A 13,043-nucleotide genomic window follows, 5' to 3' on the forward strand; every position below is an offset into this window, starting at 1 on the left:
TTCAGCAGTAAATCAGTGCAAGAATAACACTTACAAAGGTCACAGGCAAGAGTGAGCTCAGCCTCTTTTATAATACTTGCTATGCTTCTACATCCCTTATTCAGGAAACCAGCCACTCAGCACGCTTATGAAAGAGTCAATTATCTCCAATGGTGGATAATACCATGTCATTAGTCCATGAAGCATGTAGCTCAGTGCCACCTGGGTCTTAAAGCACTTAAAAAATGTAATTATACAACAAATACATCAATACCTGTTCACTGGGAAAGACTCAGATGATACAGGAATATATAAAGCAAGTCTTGACAGTTCTCTGTCCCATCCTCCCTCCCCAGTCCCCCTTCCCCCGAAGTCCCACTTGCTCAAGTCTGTTTTCTAGGAATTTACAAACATGTAACTGTACACACCCACATCCACACACATTATGTTTTGTACATACACAGAGATTGCACATTATTGTTTCAATTTTTTGAAAAATAAATAGAATCCTATTGGGTACATCATTTTGCAAATTGAATTTTTTGAAACAGTGTATCTTAGAAATCTGCTCATGTCCAGGTCCACTGTTTACATAATGGTTGAACAGAATGTTACAGTATAACCATACTGTAACTTATTTAACCTTTTTTTTTTTTTTTTCTTTGAGACAGAGTCTTGCTCTGTCACCCAGGCTGGAGTATAGTGGTGTGATCAAGGCTCACTGCAGCCTCCACCTCCTGGCTCAAGCCATCCTTTTCACCTCAGCTGCCCACTCCTCCACCCCCAGTAGCTGGAACTACAGGCAGCTGGGACTGCAAGTGAATGGTACCACACCCAGCTAATTTATTTTATTTTATTTTTTTGGAGAGATGGGGTCTCACTATGTTGTCCAGGCTGGCCTCAAACTCCTGGGCATTCCTCTGTTAATGGATTTCCCCCATTAAATTTTTTGTTGTTGTTGCAGTAAAATACATATAACATGAAATTTGCTATCCTCACCATTTTAAGTACAGTTCAGTGGTATTAGATGCATTCACCCTGTTGTGCAACCATCAGCACCATCCATCTTCCAAACTCTTTTTCATCTTGTAAAACTGAGACTCTGTATCCAGTAAACATTAACTTTCCTTCCCCTACCCCCAGCCCCTGGCAACCACCATTCCACTTTCTCTCTCTTTTCTTTCTTTCTTTTTTGGAGACAGAGTCTCACTGTGTTGCCCAGGCTGGAGTGCAGTAGTGCGATCTCCGTTTACTGCAACCCCCACCTTTCAGGTTCAAGCGATTCTTCTGCCTCAGCCTCTGGAGTAGCTGGAATTACAAGCACTCGCCACCACGCCCAGCTAATTTTTGTATTTTTTGTAGAGATGGGGTTTCACAATGTTGGTCAGGCTGGTAGGTCTCAAACTCCTGACCTCAAGTGATCTCCCCGCTTTGGCCTCCAAAAGTGCTTGGATTACAGGCATTAGCCACTGCCCCCCAGCCCATAATTTCCTTCCTTTTTAAGGCTGAATAAAATTCAAGTGTATGTGTATTCTACATTTTGCTTATCCTTTCATCCCCATAGAGACACTTGGGTTACTTCCACCTCTTAGCTATTATGAATAATGCTGCTGTTAACGTAGTGTCCACAGCTCTTCCAGACCCTGCTCTCGATTCTTTGGGGTATACACGCAGAAGTGGAATTGCTGAATGATACGGTAATTCCCATTGTGGTTTTCATTCGCATTTCCCTAATGAGTAATGATGTGGAACATCGTTTCATCTGCTTATTGGCCATTTATACATCTTAGAAATGTCTATTCAAGTGCTTTGCCCATTTAAACAAATTTTTTTTCAGGGGCCATGCTAATAATCTGTATTGTTCCATTTTTAGTATATGTGCTGCTGAAGTGTGCACTTTGCCCAGTTTTGAATCAGGTTGTTTTTGCTGATATAATTTTTTTTTTTTTTTGGAAGCAGCCTTACTCGGTCTCCCAGGCTGGAGTGCAATGGCACAGTCTCAGCTCACTGTAACCTCCACCTCCTGAGTTCAAGCAATTCTCCCACCTCAGCCTCCTATGTAGCTGGGATCGCAGGCATGTGTTACCACACCCGGCTATTTTTGTTGTATTTTTAGTATAGTTGGGGTTTCATCATGTTGGCCAGGCTGGTCCTGAACTCCTGGCCTCAAGTGATCCACTCACCTCAGCCACCTAAAGTGCTGGGATTATAGACATGAGCCACTGAGCCCCGCCCACGCATAAGCCAACTTTAATGTTTTTCAATTTCAAGTTTTGTAATTTCCCCATTAAGGACTTACACATCTTTTGGATTTATTGTTAGGTATTACTAGGTCTTTTTTTCTTTCTCTTCTTTCTTCCTGTCTCTTCCTTCTCTCTCTCTCTCTTTCTTCATTCCTAATTCCTTTTAAAATTTGTTTTCTGATTGTTGCTGGTATATAGAAATGCAGATACTTTTATTTACTTATTTACTTTTTTAAGAGACAGGGTCTTGCTCTGTCACCCAGGCTGTACACTGGTGTGATAAAATTTACCATCTGCTTTTAGGCAGAAAGGGGGAGGGCAGATAATTCTGCATCTGTTGATTCTCAATTGCCTTCAGCTCAAAATAATCTTTATGCCAAAGTGGAGTATTCTGGGGTGGACTATCCAGATTCTTTTCACGTCTCTCTGACCGTTCTTCTGCCCTGCAGCCTGGGTGACAGAGCTAGATTCTGTCTCAAAAAGTAATAATAATAATAAATAAAGTACACTTTCCATTCTTGGTTTGCTAAGAGTTTTTGTCATGAGTAGATATTGAAGTTTATTGAATGGTTTTCCTTCATTAGTGACATCATCTGGCTTTTCTCCTTTAATCTATGACCGTGGTGAATTATATCAGTAGATTTTCTAATGAATTAGTCTTGCCTGCCTGAAATAAACTCAATGTGGTCGTTATGTTTTTATACGTTACTAGGTTCTATTTGATAAGTATGTAATTTAGGATTTCTACATCTCATGGGTAACATTGAACTGGAATTTTCCTTTCTTGTACTGTCTTTGTACAATTTTGGAATCAAGGTAACAGTAAAGTCATATCTTGAGTTGGGGAGTGTTAGGCTGTTCTCGCATTGCTATAAAGGAATACCTGCGACTGGTAATTTAGAAAGAAAGAGGTGGATTTGGCTCATGGTTCTGTGAGCTGGACAGGAAGCATGGCACTGGCCTGAGCTCGGCTTCTCGGGAGGCCTCAGGGAACTTTTACTCATGGTAGAAGGTGAAGTGGGAGCAGGAGGCGGTGGGTGGGAAGGCAGATGCCACACACACTTGACAACAGCCACATCTCAGGAGAACTCACTACCGAGAAAACTGCACCAAGCCATGAAGGATCCACCCTGTGACCCAAACATCTCCCCGCAGGTCCCCCCTCCAACACTGGGGATATTCAATATGAGACTTGGGTGGGGATGAATATCCAAACTGTATCAGGGAGTAGCCCTCTTTTTCTTTTCTATAGAGATATTTCTGAAGAGTTAGAATTAACTATTCTTTGAATATTTCATGGAATTTTCCTGTAAATCCACCTGGGTCTCACGTTTTTAAAAAAATTGAGCTGAAATTCATCTAATAAAATTAACCATGTTAAAGCAGACAATTCAGTGGCATTTAGCACATTCACAAGTTGTGTGCAATCATCACTGCTCTCTAGCTCTGAAATATTTTCATCCCCTCAAAGTGGACCCTGTACTCATTAGAAGCCACTTCTCACTCTCCCTTCCCCTCTCCCCCAGCCTTTGGCAAGCCCTAGTTCACTTTCTACCTCTATGAATTTACCTGTAATGGATGTTTCATATAAATGGAATCATACAACATATGGAATAATATTCCATTGTATGGATGTACCACATTTTATTTATCCCTTTATCCAGCGATAGACATTTAGGTTATTTTCATCTTCTAGCTATTGTGAATACCACTGCTGTGAGCATTCATGTACAGCCATTTATTTGACTACCTGTTCTCAAATTTTTTTTTTGAGATGGGGTCTCAGAGTCTTGCTTTGTCACCCAGGCTGGAGTGCAGTGGCACGATCTTGGCTCACTGCAACCCCTGTCTCCCAGGTTCAAGTGATTCTCCTGCCTCAGCCTCCCGAGTAGCTGGGATTACAGGTGCACACCACCATGCCTGGCTAAGTTTTGTATTTCTGTATTTTCACCATGTTGGCCAGGTTGGTCTCAAACTCCTGACCCCAGGTGATCCATCCACCTCAGCCTCCCAGAGTGCTGGGATTATAGGCCTGAACCACCGTAGTCAGAGAACCTGGTGTGTATGGTACCAATTCTTTGAAACTGGTTGTACCTTAGCAGTTTGTCAATTTTTGTAAATAGGCCATGTGTGATTGAAAAGAATGGATCGTCTCACACCCTTCAGAAAGGCAAAGATGAGAAAGGCAGAATAATTCCAAGTGCTGATGAAGAGGGGAGCAACTGGAGCGCTCCACTGCTGCTGGTGGGAATATAAATGGCTATAATTATTTTGGAAATCTTTTTGGCAATATCTAAAAACGAAACAGAAGCTAAACATAACCAGTAGAAATATGTATGCATAATCATCAAAAGACCGTGTACAAGAATGTTCATGGCTGCACCACTTGTACTAACGAGAAACAATATAAATGTCCACAAATACAAGAATGGATAAAGATCTTGTGGTTTAATCATATAATGGAATGAGAATGAAAAAAATGTTTCTGGCTGGGCGCGGTGGCTCACGCCTGTAATCCCAGCACTTTGAGAGGCTAAGGTGGGCAGATCACCTGGGGTCAGGAGTTCGAGACCAGCCTGGCCAACATGGTGAAACCCCATCTCTACTAAAAATACAAAAATTAGTCATGTGTGGTGGCTCATGCCTGTAATCCCAGCTACTTGGGAGGCCAAGGCATGAGCATAGTTCAAACAGGTGGGGATGGGGGCGGGGGGAAGATGGAGGTGGTAGTGAGCTGAGATCCCACCACTGCACTCCAGCCTGGGAGACAGAGCAAAACTCAGTCTCACTAAAAAAAAGGGAAAAAAGTTTCCACATGCAAAAATATCACAAACATAATATTGAGCAAAATAAACCAGACACAAAAGACTACTACTCTCTGATTCTGTTTATATAAAGTTTTCAAAAACAGGCAAAATTAATTTATAGCATTAGAAGTCTGAAAGGTGGGCTGGGCATGGTAACTCACGCCTGTAATCCCAGCACTTTGGGAGGCCGAGGTAGGTGAATCACTTGAGGTCAGGCGTTCAAGACCAGCCTGGCCAATATGGTGAAACCCCATCTCTACTAAAAATGCAAAAACTAGCCAGGCGTGGAGGTGTGTGCCTGTAATTCCAGCTACTCCAGAAGGCTGAGGTATGAGAATCGCTTGAACCCAGGAGATAGAGGCTGCAGTGAGCTGAGAGCCACTGCATTCCAGCCTGGGTGACAAATTAAGACTGTCACTCTGTCTCAAAAAAAAAAAAGTCAGGAAGGTGGTTATCCTTATTTATTCTTTTTCTTCCCAGACCTGTCAGCAGGAAATAAAAGATGGTTATCTTTAGCATGGCTCATGAGGTGGGGGTCAAGAAGAAAGGGGGATACTATAATTTTTTTTTTTTTTGAGACAGAGTCTTGCTCTGTTGCCCAGGCTGGAGTGTAGTGCCATGATCTCAGCTAACTGCAACCTCCACCTTCCAGGTTCAAGCGATTTTCCTGCCTCAGCCTCCCAAGTAGCTGGGATTATAGGCATGTGCCACTATGCTTGACTGATTTTTGTATTTTTAATAGAGACAAGGTTTCACCATGTTGGCCAGGCTGGTTTTGAACTCCTGACCTTGTGATCTGCCTGCCTTGGCCTCCCAAAGTGCTAAGATTACAGGCGTGAGCCACCATGCCCAGCCTAACAGCCTGTTCTTATTTCATGAATGTAATATTCTGTCTAATCTCTGAAGATTGTTTTAACATCTGTTTGCTTTGTGAAATGTTTGCATGGGGATTAGTCTTTGTTTATTGAGTTTTGTACTTTTCTTGATACTACTTTTCCTCAAATGCTTGGCAATTTAAATTTTAGGCTCATACTTGAAAATTCCTGTTCTCCTGTCTGTCGAACCAGGTTCTGATGACATGAGCTTGCCTCTGGTAGCCACAGCAGAGGAAAAACTGGACAGTGTGAGGAAGGCTGAGTGCTGTCCATCAGGAAGGCCTTTCCAGTCCACCTAGAAATAGTGCAGATTCCTCGCTATCCCAGGTCTTGCTGTGCCTCTTGTCACCAATGCTGTGGCCTGTGGGCACACACTCACTGTGACACAGTTTAGCACAAAAGAGGTGGGGAAGGGGGCGAAGGCAACTGGCTGATCCTCCGAAAGCCCCCAGATAATCACCCTGACTCCTGCCCCAGGGCTCCTTCCTGTTCCCTATTTCCATAAAGGGCAGAGCTTTCATAGAACTCACAGCTCCCTTCACAGAAGTGTTTTTTTTTTTTTTTTTTTTTGTGACAGAGTCTCACTCTGGGCAGGCTGGAGTGCAGTGGCATGATCTCAGCTCACTGCAACCTCTGCCTCATGGGTTCAGCAATTTTCCTGTCTCAGCCTCCCAAGCAGCTGGGACTACAGGTTTGTACCATGCCTGGCTAATTTTTGTATTTTTAATAGAGATGGGTTTCCACTATTTTGGTTAGGGTGGTCTCGAACTCCTGACCTCAAGTGATCCACTAGCCTCGGCCTTCCAAAGTGCCGGGATTACAGGCGTGAGCCACCGCACTCGACCCCTCCTATAGATCTTTTAGCCATTGGTCTTTCCTTTGGTCATATTTCTCCATCAAACAAGACCCATCTCCTTTCTGTCTTTCATGAATTCCTGAAACAGTCTGGTATGCCAATAAACACTTTTGTTTTTCAGCTATGGGTTTATTCTTAATTTCAGGACATTTTCAGATGTGTAGCAGGAGGGCTGTGGGAATCTTCATGGCCCTCCATACCCCTGTTCCATTACACTCCTGGCTATGACCTGTCACATAGCTGCTCTGTGCCGCTTTGATTAATAGCACAGTGTACCTTGTCTTGGTTGGTGTTCATGCTTACGGAGAAAGACTTGCCAACATCAGGATTTGTAACCAGAAAAGGTGTTGAAAACATATCCTCGAAATCAGGCTATCAAATGTTAGAAGAAAACCTTTCAGACCTAGAATCAGTTATGGAGAAGTGAGATGATAAACAGTTCCAGAAACTATAAATGGCCTGCTTCTAAGCCACAGCTTGTCTTTGTACACACCGATGTATACATAATATGGCAAAGTTTTATGTGCAACTGAGGGTGTGGCATTTATGATTCAGAAAGAATGAGTTTGTGCAGATGGAAATGGGCATTTGGGTGGGGATTAGGCAAGGACAGAATTATAATGCAAGCCAGGTGGATGGTAACACCTCTTTTTGTCTATACCAAAACTATTCAGAGAAAACTGTATCCATAAGACTGACTTTTTGTGATTACTAAATACATAGAATCATTTAAGTATCCAGTTTAAGAAAACGTCAGGAGTAGAAGTCATCCACCGATGAATACTCTAGGTTTTAGAGGAAAAAAAATGTAAATGAACATTTCAATTGGGTAAATCAGTTTCTCAGTGAGAGTCTTCTCAACCTCATCTTGCCAGATGACAAATGACTACGTATTATTGTTAAAGTTTGTGGCAAAAGGACAGTCAAATTGATTCAGCATCAACTAAGCGTGGAAGAAAAATGTAGCTGCGAAAACAAAAACAAAAACAGATTTCTGGCTGCTGTCCTTAAAAGCCTCCCACACAGATGATGTTCCTGACAGGATCAACAAATGCTCCATTTCACTGTCCCACAGCGCAGCTTCGGCCGTCAGCCACTGACTGGCTTGGGCCAGAAGCAGTTTTGGTCTCTGTGACAGTGACTTCCTTGCTCTGCTCTGAACGAGTGTCCTTTCTGTGAAAGTAGGTCTCCTGGTTCTAGGGCTGATCCCAATGCCATCCCACAACATTTCAGTGTGCCTGGCACCATCCCTGGCAAGCAGCAAGCTCCTGACGCTTGGAAGTGGCTAATGCTGTTCCAGACATCTGTAAGCAAGTCCGATCAGCCAGATTCCATCACGTGAGACACCTTGGAGGACAAAGCCACATTGTGTGGAGGAAAACACACCACCATTCAGACCTAGAGTCATCCTGCTTTCTCCTACACTCCGTCTCCCGTAGTACCAAGTAGGTTTCTGCCTGTACTAAGAAGGGTGAATGGAAAAGCGAGATGTAAAAACAAACCGAAAAAAAGGGCTCGAAATGTCTATGGGAAGATAAAATTGTGGCAGTGCTTTAGGAAGAAAGAATCGCATGATTCAATAGACTGTTGTGTTCTTTAGAATGCGGGGATGATAACTGGTGTTGAAGTGACGCACTGGGGCTTTGAGGTGCCTCCCCCACCCTGGCCTGGCGCTGGCAGTGAGAACCAAGCCCGCGCTAACTTCACAGTTCTCGGCCCATGGAAGCGCAGGCCACCTGGGCTCCTGCAAACACCAGACGTGTAATTAGAGGCTCCTGGGCTGGGATAATGTGGTGCACAGACAAGTCTTATCACGCGTCTGAGCCTCTGTGGGTGCCTGGAGTTGCCTCTGCAGCCCGGAGCGGGTGAGTGGAGGCTCCCGTGACTCATCCAACTGCAGGAACTGTCAACTGGCTTCTGCCCAGCCAAGAACTTTTATCAATCACTAAGTAGAGACACTGTGTACAAGGACACTCGTTCATCCAAGAACATCAGGACAGCCAGGAATTTAAAACATACAAAACACCGCTTCCTGCATGCTGCACCCCAGGCAGCTCTGAGGCTCAGCCCAAGGAAGGTTTGGGGCTCGGGCCAGAAAGACACGATTAACTCTGACTTACACAAGAGGGGAGTGTACAAAAGTCATTCAGTCCCAGGGGAAGGCACCAGGCTAAACCCTCATGACTGTAAAATGAAGAAATATGCATGAAGCATGACTAGGGTGTTTGACGAGGACCCAGACTTATGTCCAAGGAACGAAGGCGCTGCCTTCAACAGAGCAAAATGTCAAGTTAATCGATAACAAGTACATTCCTCAGGACTGGTCTCTGAGTGAGACAACTTTTTTAGTGGGGAAAAAAAGAACAAATATATGTGTTTCCGGATGCTGTTTTAGTGAGCTTGATACAGGTTTACTTGCACTTCCTGGTAGGTTTCAGGATTCCCAGGGAAGTGATGGGCCGAAGAGAGGCACGCTAAACTCATAGCCTGATCACAGCTCTTTCCTTTTCTTTTCTTTTCCCTCCCTCCCTCCCTCCCTTCCCCCTTCCCCTTCCCTCCCCTCTCCTCCCCTCCCCTCCCCTCCTCTTCTTTTTTTTTTTGTCACCCAGGCTAGAGTGCAGTGGCGTGATCTTGGTTCACTGCAACCTCTGCCTCCTGGGTTCAGGAGATTCTCTTGCCTCAGCCTCCCAAGTAGCTGGAATTACAGGCACCTACCACCACACCTGGCTAATTTTTTTATTTTTAGTAGAGACAGTTTCACCATGTTGGTCAGGCTGGTCTCGAACTCCTGACCTCATGATCCACCTGCCTTGGCCTCCCATAGTGTAGGGGGATTACAGGCATGAGCCACTGTGCCTGCTCTTCTTTTTTTTGAACAGAGTCTCGCTCTGTTGCCCAGTCTGGAGTGCAGTGGTCAGCTCACTGCAACCTCTACTTCCCCAGGTTCAAGCCGTTCTCCTACCTCAGCCTCTGAGTAGCTGGGATTACAGGTACGCCACCATGGCTGGCTAATTTTTGTATTTTTAATAGATGAGATTTTACTATGTTGGTCAGGGGTCTCAAACTCCTGACCTCAAGTGATCTGCCTGCCTCAGCCTCCCAAAGTGCTGGGCTTACAGGCATGAGCCACCATGTCCAGCCCCCACAGCTCTCTTTCTATGACAAGTGCAAACTAGTACTTGGAACGGAGTGCTTTCTATCCATTCCCGAGCCCCTTCCCCACACCAAAATCCCACCTGCTGCCACGTGGCGGGGACGTTGAGGAACAGTGACTATCACAATGACTTCCTCGGGTGCAGAAAAACATACACACCAAGTATGGTTTGCCACTCTGAATTCCGGACAGATAACATGACGGCAGAGGTAAGCTTGTTTAAACACGCTCTAGTAACAGCTTCTTAGTGGTTGAGGTTAAAGCACAGTGAAGTTTGTTACATTCAAGTGAAAAGCAAGCATGAAAACTTGCACCCTCCCAGCAAATTACATTAGACATGGCTCAATCACATGATTTCATGTAGTTAACAAGGAGTGAAGGATGAGGCCAACCAAGTTGGGACAAATTGAACCTTCTACCCAATTCTACTCTCCTCTCCTCCTTTCTCGAAATAAAATCCAATACTTCTCTTTAACAAGTTGTATGATTCACATGCCGAGAGCAAAAGGGCCAGGTTGTTTATCAATTGATCTAGTTCAAAGAAATCAAGTCCTTGAGTGTATTTTAGTTTGAAGGAGACTTATTTTCCTGAGGACAAGAACACCTCAAAGCTCTAGTACTAGATCAGAAACTCACATTATGCCCCCTGGCTTGTTAGGCATTCCAATTGGAAAATATGGAGCCTCAAGGCTGTAGATATTTGAGACCCTTAAGAGAAAAAATGATTCATGAATTCTTAAAGTGTAAAGGAGTGTTCTTATTAGAGCAAATGCAAATTAACCTTGCAGGAAACCTTGGCAGATTCAAGTTAACATGCCTTAATTTATCTTCTCGATGACAATGGCCATAATGCATTATTTACGTGACGAAACACATATATGTACACATATAATACATAGACACGTGTGTGTGTATGTGTCGTGTGTGTGTGTGTGTATATATATGTATTTTTTTTTAAGACAGAATTTTGCTCTTGTTGCCCAGGCTGGAGTGCAACTTCTTGTGAGTGTAAAATTACAAGATGAAAAGTTAAAAAAAAAACTATATATGAAATAACGATGCTAGGAGATTTACTAATTTTCAAGAGAAAAGCTCCAGTATACTCTAAAACTATTAATTATATGATGAAATTGAGAACCGAAATACAGACTAGCTTAAAATACATTTTGATTCTTGAACCAGTAGACATATGAATATGGTTCTCTTTTCTCTAGTCAACTGTGAATTGTCCTAGAAGACTCTATGGGCTTTTTTTTTTTTTTTTTCTAATAGGGCCCCTAATAGTGAAGAAGCGTTCTTTTTTTTTTTTTGAGATAGAGTTTCACTCTTGTTGCTCAGGCTGGAGTACAATGGTACAGTCTCGGCTCACTGCAACCTCCACCTCCTGGGTTCAAATGATTCTCCTGCCTCAGCCTCCCAAGTAGCTGAGATTACAGGCATGCACCACTTGCCAGCTAATTTTTTTGTATTTAGTAGAGATGGTGTTTCACCACGTTGGTCATGCTGGTCTCGAACTCCTGACCTCAGGTGATCCACCTACCTTGGCCTCCCAATGTGCTGGGATTACAGGCATGAGCCACTGTACCCTCCCAAGAAACATCCTCTTAAAGAGAGTTCTTACTTTCCCAGCATAGTTAAGACATCTCTTGAAACCTAGAGAGGGATAAGTAACAAACTATTAAACTTCATTAGTGTGTTTTTGGAATTTATTAAAGAGCATAGCTAACACGTACTTGACTTTTGCAGCATAAGAACTGGCAAGATTGGCCGGGCGCGGTGGCTCATGCCTGTAATCCCAACACTTTGGGAGGCTGAGGTGAGCAGGTCACTTAAGGTCAGGAGTTCAAGACCAGCTTGGTCAACATGGTGAAACCCCGTCTCCACTAAAAATATAAAAATTAGCCGGGCATGGTGGTGGGTGCCTTTCATCCCAGCTACTTGGGAGGTTGAGGGAGAATTGCTATAACCCTGGAGGCAGTCCAGCCTGGGTGACAAAGTGAGAGTCCACCTCAAAAAAAAAAAAAAAACTGACAAAATTTACCATTACACAAATTTTGAATTGACTTATAAGAGAGCCCCTTATCCTTGGCTTCTGTTTGCTGCATTAAATGGTACCTACTAATCAGCCCCGTAGGTGTGCGTAACACTGCAATGGTTCTGGTATGGCCTCACATGTACTGATAAGGAACATGAGGCTCAGGGAAATAAAGTGAATCCTTCCTATAGAAAGTGAGAGATTGTTGGGGCGCGGTGGCTCACGCCTGTAATCCCAACACTTTGGGAGGCCGAGGTGGGGGGATCACCTGAAGTCAGGAGTTCAAGACCAGCCTGGCTAACATGGTGAAACCCCATCTCTACTAAAATACAAAAAATTAGCCAGGCACGGTGGCAGGCGCCTGTAATCCCAGTTACTTGGGAGGCTGAGGCAGGAGAATCTCTTGAACCCAGGAGGCAGAGGTTCCTGTGAGCCGAGATCGCACCATTGCACTCCAGCTTGGGCAACAAGAGTTGAAACTCTGTCTCAAAATACATAAATAAATAAAAAGTCAAAAAAAGTGAGAGGTCAAGGCTGGGCGTGGTGGCTCACGCCTGTAATCCCAACACTTTGGGAGGCTGAGGCGAGCAAGTCACTTAAGGTCAGGAGTTTGAGACCAGCTTGGTCAACATGGTGAAACCCCGTCTCTACTAAAAATATAAAAATTAGACGGTCATGGTGGCAGGTGCCTATAATCTCAGCTACTCAGGAGGTTGAAGCAGGAGAATCACTTGAACCAGGAAGGCAGAGATTGCAGTGAGCAGAGATTGGCACCATTGCGCTCTAGCCTGGAGCCTGGGGCAACAAGAGCAAGACTTTGTTTCTTTTAAAAAAAAAAAAAAAAAAATGAGAGGTCAAGACAGGAACCTGGATTTCCTGACTTTAGGCCAGTACTTTGTTCTGTGACATAACCATCTCTGAGAACTCAACAGTGCATAAAGTGGCAGCTAACCACACAGCTGATTTCCCATTGGCATCTTAGCAACAGAGAAGAGTGTCAGAAGTGCTGGGCTTGACCTATGCCACAAGAACGCTTTAGAATTAACTTGCTTTGTGTACTGGTTGAGGAGTAAGCTGGCAGGCAGCTGGTGCTA

Source organism: Aotus nancymaae, unplaced genomic scaffold (assembly GCF_030222135.1).
Source record: "Aotus nancymaae isolate 86718 unplaced genomic scaffold, 86718_ANA_hifiasm-v0.15.2.pri h1tg000053l, whole genome shotgun sequence".
Classification (NCBI taxonomy): Eukaryota; Metazoa; Chordata; class Mammalia; order Primates; family Aotidae; genus Aotus; species Aotus nancymaae.